The 9,585-nt window shown below is 44.1% G+C and overlaps 1 pseudogene; it reads left to right on the top strand.

Annotated features, from left to right (window-relative positions):
• Positions 1–7,041: 7,041 nt before the first annotated feature.
• LOC124695769 lies at positions 7,042–9,018 on the top strand (annotated as a pseudogene).
• The last annotated feature ends 567 nt before the right edge of the window (positions 9,019–9,585 follow it).

Below are 9,585 nucleotides of genomic sequence, written 5' to 3'. Positions count from 1 at the left end.
GCAAGACAATAAACAAAGTAAAGAGATTGGATGTGAGAGACTCCCCTTGCAGCGTGTCTTGATATCCCCGGGAACTGCGCCAGAAAACAGTCTTGATAGCGCGTGATGCACACGTCCGTTGGGAACCCCAAGAGGAAGGTGTGATGCGCACAGCAGCAAGTTTTCCCTCAGAAAGAAACCAAGGTTATCGAACCAGTAGGAGATGAAGGCCACGTGAAGGTTGTTGGTGGAGGAGTGTAGTGCGGCGCAACACCAGCGATTCCGGCGCCAACGTGGAACCTGCACAACACAATCAAAATACTTTGCCCCAACTTAACAATGAGGTTGTCAATCTCACCGGCTTGCTGTAAACAAAGGATTAAACGTATGGTGTGGAGAATGATGTTTGTTTGCAAAGAACAGCACAGAACAATGATTGCAGTAGGTTGTATTTCAGATGTAAAAGAATGGACCGGGGTCCAAAGTTCACTAGTGGTGTCTCTCCAATAAGAAATAGCATGTTGGGTGAACAAATTACAGTTGGGCAATTGACAAATAGAGAGGGCATAACAATGCACATACATATCATGATGACTAATATGAGATTTACTTAGGGCATTACGACAAAGAACATAGACCGCTATCCAGCATGCATCTATGCCTAAAAAGTCCACCTTCGGGTTAGCATCCGCACCCATTCCAGTATTAAGTTGCAAACAACAGAAAATTACATTAAGTACTATGCGTAATGTAAACAATACAAATATCCTTAGACAAAGCATTGTTGTTTTATCCCTAGTGGCAACAGCACATCCATAACCTTAGAACTTTCTGTCGCTGTCCCAGATTCAATGGAGGCATGAACCCACTATCGAGCATAAATACTCCCTCTTGGAGTCACAAGTATCAACTTGGCCGAGCCTCTACTAGCAACGGAGAGCATGCAAGATCATAAACAACACATATATGATAGATCAATAATCAACTAGACATAGTATTCCATATTCATCGGATCCCAACAAACACAACATGTAGCATTACAAATAGATGATCTTGATCATGATATGCAGCTCACAAGATCTAAACATGATAGCACAAGAGGAGAAGACAACCATCTAGCTACTGCTATGGACCCATAGTCCAAGGATGAACTACTCACGCATCAGTCCGGAGGCGGGCATGGTGATGTAGAGCCCTCCGGTGATGATTCCCCTCTCCGGCAGGGGTGCCGAAGGCGATCTCCTGAATCCCCGAGATGGGATTGGCGGCGGCGGCGTCACAGTAACTTTTCTCGTATCGTGGCTCTCGGTACTAGGGTTTTCGCGACGGAGAGAATAAATAGGCGAAGGGGCAGAGTCGGGGGACGCTCGAGGGGCCCACCCCATAGGGCGGCGCGGCCAGGGGTGGGGCCGCGCCCCCCTAGGGTGTGGCCACCTCGTCGCCCCTCTTTTTCTCCTCTTCATACTTCTGGAAGGCTCCGTGGAAAATAAGACCGTGGGCTTTTGTTTCGTCCAATTCCGAGAATATTTCCTGTGTAGGATTTCTGAAACCAAAAACAGCAGAAAACAGGAACTGGCGCTTCGGCATCTTGTTAATAGGTTAGTGCCGGAAAATGCATCAAAATGATATAAAGTGTATATAAAACATGTGAGTATTGTCATAAAACTAGCATGGAACATAAGAAATTATAGATACGTTTGAGACGTATCAGTCTTCTACAACCCATCATAGACCACAATACCATGAGAACTTTAGGGCTCCCCACCACTCCGGTTGTTCCCAGCAGGACACAACTGCTATGGTAAAGTGTTTCCGTTGATGTGCAAAAGGAAAAAATACAACTGACTATTCTGTCCCAATTCAAATCTTATGGTTAACATGAGTATGACGATGCAAGAATCACTGGACGACATTAGTTGTTAATTGTAGATGAATAACCCAATTGCAATGGAACCTCCACCAAACTCATACCATGGTTCCATTGCCCACCACATAGTCATATTCATAATTGAAAAGTAATATTTTCTTTGTAATGCAAGAGTGATATTAATTTGCAATTAATTTGATAAACATAATCAAAGTGACATGAGCAAGTGATGAACTTTCCTTTCTTGACTGCAAGATTATGCAGTCAAGGACTTCGATACGGGATAACTCCAAATTCTGAAATAGCATCATCGTCCGATAAGGACAATGTTTAAAGAATTGGAAAATATGCTATAATGCATAAGTATGAGATGCAATCGCTCTAAGCGTAACTTAACCCCGATAATTTAGGTTTAGTGAATTGTAAGGATTTCTTTAGGGTGTGTTGCACTTTTAGAGTGGTTTCATAAACAGGTTCTTATTAAGGTTTGGTTAACTTGGTATCATATACAACTGGTATAATACATCACAACAATAATATTACTAGCACACAACAAATAATAGTTGGTATAATCCTAACATGTAATGAACATTTGTCAGTTTTAAGTGCTATAAGGCATTGTTGAGGATTACTTGTTATTTACTTCGAAAGAATTAACTTTTGAAGAACATGTTCCTTAAGGAATAAGAAGTAGTTCAAATAAGGCTTTTGGTTTCTAGGGTTTTCTAGTGGATTTACTAAGTAAGGAATGGTTGGTTTTCAAGCAATAGGGTTCATAATTCTTTAGTACTTATAGGGTTTAGTTGAACATGAACATATAAGTTGAACTGCTACCTGACATGGCTATTCTGGTTAATCACATCAATGTTATACTAAAGACTGGTGATTAGGGTTGTTGAGTTCTAGGGTTTACTATTCTTTTTTCCATTGATCCACGGGTAGGTATTAGATGGGTCTTAAACAAGATGGTTTCGTAATCATTTAGTAGTTGCATGTTTTAGTTAAGCATAAACACATTGGGTAAATGACTCCACATGGATGCTATTTTATATGATCAATGTGGTGTGATACTAATTAGTGACGATTAATGGTGATGAAAGGGAATTAACAACTTTACTTGTATCTGGGACTTGTAGAATTCTAGTAGAGCTTGAGCATGCATGTCATAGTACATCAAAATAGTTCTACATGGTTGCTTTGAGAATCAATAGCATGTGTTCATACCAAGGAGTAGTGATTAAGTGTGAGGACAAGAGTTAACAAGTTAGGGTTTATCATTACTTCATAATATAAGTTCTATTTGAAATGAACACATGAAATGACAATTTCAGTTGTAATAGGGCTTGTATAACTCTAGTAGAATATAAGCATGCATTCATTTACTTAGTAAATATCTATGAGTAAGGTTAAGTCCATATGATTATATTTCATAAGTTCCTAGGGGGAGGCTCTCATTCCCCCTCATCTCTCTCTCCTCCCCTCGTCTGTGAGAGCCACCCGACCTTCTCGAGCCTCTCTCCCCCTCCTCTCCGGCGGCTCTGCCGGCCGGAGACGGCGGGGGAGAGGGGCTCGGCCCCCTCTGTATAGTTTTAGGGCTAGTTTTCTAGGATCTACCCATGTGGATTTTGGCGAGATGCCATGGGAATTCAAGCTGCTGAGGTTTTCGAGATCCTCATGGCGGCGGTTGGTGGCGATGTGCTTGCTCCTGGTGCTCCGGCGGGAGGAGTCAGAGGGAACATGGCGGCACCAGGATCCTCTTCAATAAAGCTCGATCTGAGCTCTCTAGATCGGGGAGAAGGGGTTGATCTGCTTCCTCTGCCTTGCCATCGTGGTGAAGGTCGCAGAGGGATGCTTCGGTCTGTTCTTCTTTGCAGATCTACGGAGCTGTGGTGTTGGAAGATTGTGGTTTCTACCACTCGCTCTCTATGGCGAGTTCTTCAATGGGGGACCCAAGCCGGCTTCTCTGCCTCGCCCCCAAATTCCATGGTCGACTGGTGGCCCTCGTCCAGGAGTTCAACCTCCTCAGGAGGCTCTCTTCAACTTTGCGCTGGAGCTCTCCATAGCTTCTTCTCCAAGTGGTTCGTCCCCGGAGGTGTTGAGATGGCCGGCGCGGTTGAGTCTAAGTCGGTATGGAGAGCACATCGAGCTAATTCCTCTCTGATCTCGGCGCTCTACGCCTGAAGGTCGCCGGCGTTCGGTGGAGATGGTGCCCAAGCAGTGGATTGCTTTTCACCTTTTGTTGCTAGTGTCCTTTTTGCAAATTTTGTTGCCTGTACTTCAAATACTAGGTTTTCTAGGGCAGTAGAAGCAAACGGGCAACGATGTAATTTCTCTACCCACCGCTTGCAATGAATCTTCCAGGCCTTTCGAGGCCATACTTGTTCAAAAAAAATAAGTTCCTAGGGTTTTAGAGGTGAAATTAAATTGGGGTTTCATATGACATGAAATTAAGGTTTTATTCATAATGCAAATAGGGTTTCCTTATTTTTTATTAAATTTTTAAGTACTAACTTGTTTTTAGTAAAATTTTAATTAAGAAACAAAATTTAAATACAAGGTGATAGTGGTTTTAACAATTTTCTCATTTTTTATTATTTAAAGAAAATGATAATTAGGGTTATTACAATTTTAGAGTTGAAATACTAATAATGATAATTTTAATGATAAAGTTATAAAATAAAATTACTTTTGGTGTTTTCTTTATTTAATAAATAATTACTAATTATTTTTAGAATTTTTATTGGTATTTAGGATAAAAGAAAATGCTTAAATATTAAGAGCTAAACAATTAAATTATTAATTTTAATAAAAAATTGATATTATATTTTTAATGGATAGATATAATTTTTTGAGTATTTTGATATATTATATGTATTTTTATAATTTAATATTAAATAGATATGAATTTGCAGAGTTTGTAATGTTTTCTGGTATTTAAATTTAAGCAGAAAACACTAGTTGTAGCTGGTCAATACGTAACTCTAGTCATTTACAGGTGGGGTCTACGCCACCTCAGCGACAACGTGGCACTGACCAAGTCAAAATTGACTAGACAAAGGAGTTTGTCGCCGGCGAGCGGGGTGGTGATGGTGCCGGTGATACAGGGCTCCTGCGACCGTACGGGCACGCGTGTTCGAGCCGCCCCGATGTGGTGAGACGAATGAGCGGCGCCAGTGACCAAATGGTCACCGGAAACGGTGACGGCGAGCAATTCTGCGGCGGCGCAACTACAGTGAGATCTCGAAACCGAACTACATGCGGCCCTAGGATGCGATAAAATGTTCCGGAGACGCGGAGGCTCACCCTGATCTTTCCTATGTGGTCGCTGGAGTGAATCATGGACTGAGACTAGCTCCACTTCACCATCCCGATGATGGCCGGAGAAAGGGAACGGACAGGTTGGGTGCGTGGTTAGGACATCATCATCCCTGGTTAGGACATGACCGGTTGTTGGGTTCGTGGGTCGCCATCGATGTCCGCCCCATCCAACGTATGTTCCCACTGTTCCTACGTCTATGGGACAGGATCCTGCGTCCCTATCTCGACGCCGGCTTCACCGACAAAGTCGCCGCCGAAGATCATGACGTGGATATCGCTCTCATTGCATCCTGTCCTATAGACCTACGAATCACCAGATGTCAAACGAATGACACACGACAGACCGAGATACTGAGAGAGTAAACGTATCGGGTCGTCCATCATCGGGGCAGATGGTGTCTATTGTGTCGCGGCCGGGCACGAGTCCCCGCTCCTCGGCATTCGGTTCAGGTCGGGAACCTGGGCCCCATTGAACTGGACCGGCGCGGCGCCGGAGGCGAACCGTGACGCCGCGTGGACCTGCGAGGGTGCAGCCGTTCCAGGACGCAGCTGGGAACTTACGGAGCTCACCGACGAGGCCGGGGTAGCGACACCCACGATCCTCTCTTGCTTGACGAAGAGCATGGCCTCCGCTAGGCCAGGATGGAGGCCTACGTGGGTGTCGACTTTCACCTGCATCTGCCACACCATTTGGGCAGCGGCCTGCGCCAGCTGGGCGGCCGCCGCCGCTGCATTCCTCTCCTTTAGATTCTTGCGCCGGCCGTGACACTATGAGTCGGCCGGAGATGCGGTCTCCATTGGGGTTGTGGTGGTGGCTTTGGGGGAGACCGGGGCGGTGGCTGCGAGGGTTTCCTCGGAATCCATGGTGGCTGCCTCATCGCAATGGGCTGGAGTGTTGGCGTCGGTCAACTTTGATTTTTCGGGCTGGGAATGGCCACTGGCGGGAATGTTAGCGGCGTCCAAGCCACTGACGCGCAGGTCCTATGTGAGATTTGGCGGACACTCGGCGCGACCGCGCAGCGTCCGCGGAGACGCAAACTCGACACATATTTGGGCCGCGTTACTGGGCCTGCTCCCTGACGCAGTTTTCAACCGCACGGACGTAAACGGTCACTCAGCATCCGTTTGCGTCGCCGCGTTGGAGATGCTGATTGCCAATTCAGCTGTGCAGTGTGCAGTGTTTACTGGTGTTACATTCTTTTCAGGATATTGTATTCTATACTGGTGAAGAATGTCCTCCCTTTCTCTTTGTATAAACAGTTCTGTATTCTTCACAGTATGAAAAACTCGAGATTAATCAGAGGTATAGGAAATCAATGTCATTTTGTTGTTCTGAAATTGAGTTTCTGATGTTCCATATCTCTGCTTGATTGCTTGTAAAATTTCGAATCTCGAATACGTCCAACTTGTTTTCTGAATGTGTGTTCCTCTCCAAAATGATGGAATTTTCTGTGCACCAATTCTGGAAGGTTTTCTACGCCTGTGTATCATTTGGGCCTGAAGGGTCCTTTCCTTATTGCCAGCAGCCTGAATGTTCGATATGCTAGGGATTAAGTCAGGTCCGTAATTTTACAGTCCGAATCAGGCTGTCTCAGTCGTTTGCTATGGACATTCAATAAATTCAGTACCCAGTATTCGTTTAAAATGAAACGATTGCCTCGGGAAAACAGGATGTAGTAGTATAATATTTCATTCTATACTACAATAGCACCTGAGTTACAAGGTGAAATATTGGACAACTGTAAGCCTATGCAGGCTACGAAATCCAGAGCTGAACTGAAACTGAATGCACTTGATTTCGCCTGATGAACTGTTAAATCGAAGGTTTCGGTTTGAAAACTTCGGCTGACGAACTCGCAATGTTCTAGTGCGCCTTCATGAAGAGGAACGGGATCGGCAGCTGGGATGGGTCCGGCGACAGGGAGAAGGTCGGCCCTGCGTACTGCCGCGTCTCCAACTCCAAGACATCGTCATTTCATCAGTCGGCGGCTTCGCCTTCTTCAGTTTGTTTTGTTAAACTCGCATGTGCATGTTTCCTCATGTAGCTCTTTCTTGTTCCAGAATAAAGGGCCAGAGACTGAAGAAGTTTCTCATGAGAAAGTGAATTTCACAGAAGAGCTTTCAAGCAGTACATCTTTTGCACGACAATTAGCAGATCAGATGACTCTAGCAAAGGCCTATGTTATCCTTGCGAAAGAGCATGGCAACCTTCAGCTTGCATGGGAGCTTAGTTCCCAAATAAGGAATTGTCAACGATTGCTGTGTGAAGGGGTTGTTAGTGGAAGAGCCATCACTCAGGAAGAAGCCCATCCTGTAATAACCCGGCTAGCACGGTTAATATACAAATCACAGGACTCTCATTATATATCAGTACAACAATAGTGACACTGAAGAGCCATGCCCTTGCACTAGAGCAGCGTGCAAAGGCAGCAGTTGTTCAGACTGCCGAGTTTAGTCAGATAGCTGCAGAATCTCTCCCCAAGAATCTGCATTGTTTAACGGTGAAGCTGACAGAAGAGTGGCTTCAGAACCCAGAACCGAGGAGTCGTTCAGAGGAGCATAGGAATTCCACACGGTTGGTAGACAATAATCTGTATCACTTCAGTATATTCTCGGATAATGTGCTCGCCACTTCAGTTGTTGTCAATTCTACAGTTTCAAATGCAAACCACCCTCAGCAACTTGTGTTTCATGTAGTCACAGACAGGATCAATTTTGGTGCTATGTCAACCTGGTTCCTGATAAATGACTTCAAAGGGTTACTGTTGAAGTCCGCTGCATAGATGAGTTCTCATGGTTGAATTCTGCTTCTTCCCCTCTGGTAAGGCGACTAGCAGAGATGGAAACCAAGGGTTACTACAACTCTGGTGGCTCGAAAACTCCAGAAAGAGAAATAAAGTTCCACAATCCAAAGTTTGCCTCTCTGCTGAACCATTTGCGGTTCTACATTCCTCAAATACTACCCAACTTGGAGAAGGTGGTTTTTCTTGATGACGATGTTGTGGTGCAGAAGGACTTGACAGTTGACACAGCTTTTTTCCATAGTATTGCATGGCAATGTTATTGGAGCAGTGGAGACTTGTTTAGAGTCATTTCATCGGTATCACAAGTATCTTAATTTCTCGCAACCAATCATCAGCTCAAAAATTGATCCACATACTTGTGGATGGGCCTTTGGAATGAATATATTTGACCTGATAGCTTGGAGGAAAGCAAATGCAACAGCACTTTACCATTATTGGCAGGAGCAAAACGCTGATCAATTGCTTTGGAGGACGGGGACACTTCCTGCAGGCCTTTTGACATGATGGCCTGATGGAGGCCCTAGACCGGAGGTGGCACGTATTGGGGCTAGGGTATGATGTAGACATAGATGATCGGTTGATCGAGAGCGCTGCTCTCGTGCATTATAATGGGAACATGAAGCCTTGGCTGAAGTTAGCCATTCGCCGGTACAGGTCAATATGGGAGCGGTATGTCAATTCTTCGCACCCAAATGTCAGAGAATGTATGTTTCATTAGGAAATCTGCAGTCTCTGTTTACCATCAATGGTCTTGCACGGCACTGAAGCTAGAAGCTTCAGTTTGTCTATTGGGTTGCTTTTGAGCACCCTAGTTAAGAAATCTTCCGGGGAGGTAGATTATATATACTCAAGAGACAGCATCAGAGAAGCCAACTGTTAAGTTTTCTTTTTTTTTTTGGGTGGGAGGAAGATTCATTTTGAGATGAAAATAATTCGGTTGCAGATTCTTACATACAATTCGGACTGGCAATTTTAGCAGTCTAACCAGACTATCTGGATAGATATTGTAAAAGAGATACAGTTGTTGGAACAATGGGTCATTTTTTGAGATGTTAGGAGATGCCGATTGTCAATTCAGCTGTGCAGAGTTTACTGGTGTTACATTCTTTTCAGGATATTGTATTCTATACTGGTGAATAATGTCCTCCTTTTCTCTTTGTATAAACAGTTCTGTATTCTTCACAGTATGAAAACTCGAGATTAATCGGAGGTATAGGAAATCAATGTCATTTTGATGTTCTGAAATTGAGTTTCTGATGTTCCATATCACTGAAACAAGTAGATTTTGCATCCCTTTGTCTCTGATTGATTGGCTGTAAAATTTTGAAACTCTAATACTTCAACTTGTTTTCTGAATGTGTGTTCCTCTCCAAAATGAGGGAAGTTTCTGTGCACCAATTCTGGAAGGTTTCGTACGCCTGTGTATCATTTGGGCCTGAAGGGTCCTTTCCTTATTGCCAGCAGTCTGAATGTTCAAATATGCTAAGGATTATGTCAGGTCTGTAATTTTACAGTTCGAATCAGGCTGTCTCTGTGTTTTGCTAATGGACATTCCGATAAATTCAGTACCCAGTATTCGTTTAAAATGAAACGATTGCCTCGGCAAAACAGGATATA

This window comes from Lolium rigidum, chromosome 3 (assembly GCF_022539505.1).
Source record: "Lolium rigidum isolate FL_2022 chromosome 3, APGP_CSIRO_Lrig_0.1, whole genome shotgun sequence".
NCBI lineage: Eukaryota > Viridiplantae > Streptophyta > Magnoliopsida > Poales > Poaceae > Lolium > Lolium rigidum.
The sequence above is the reverse complement of the archived record's forward strand: the minus strand, read 5'-3'. Positions and strand labels throughout refer to the sequence as shown.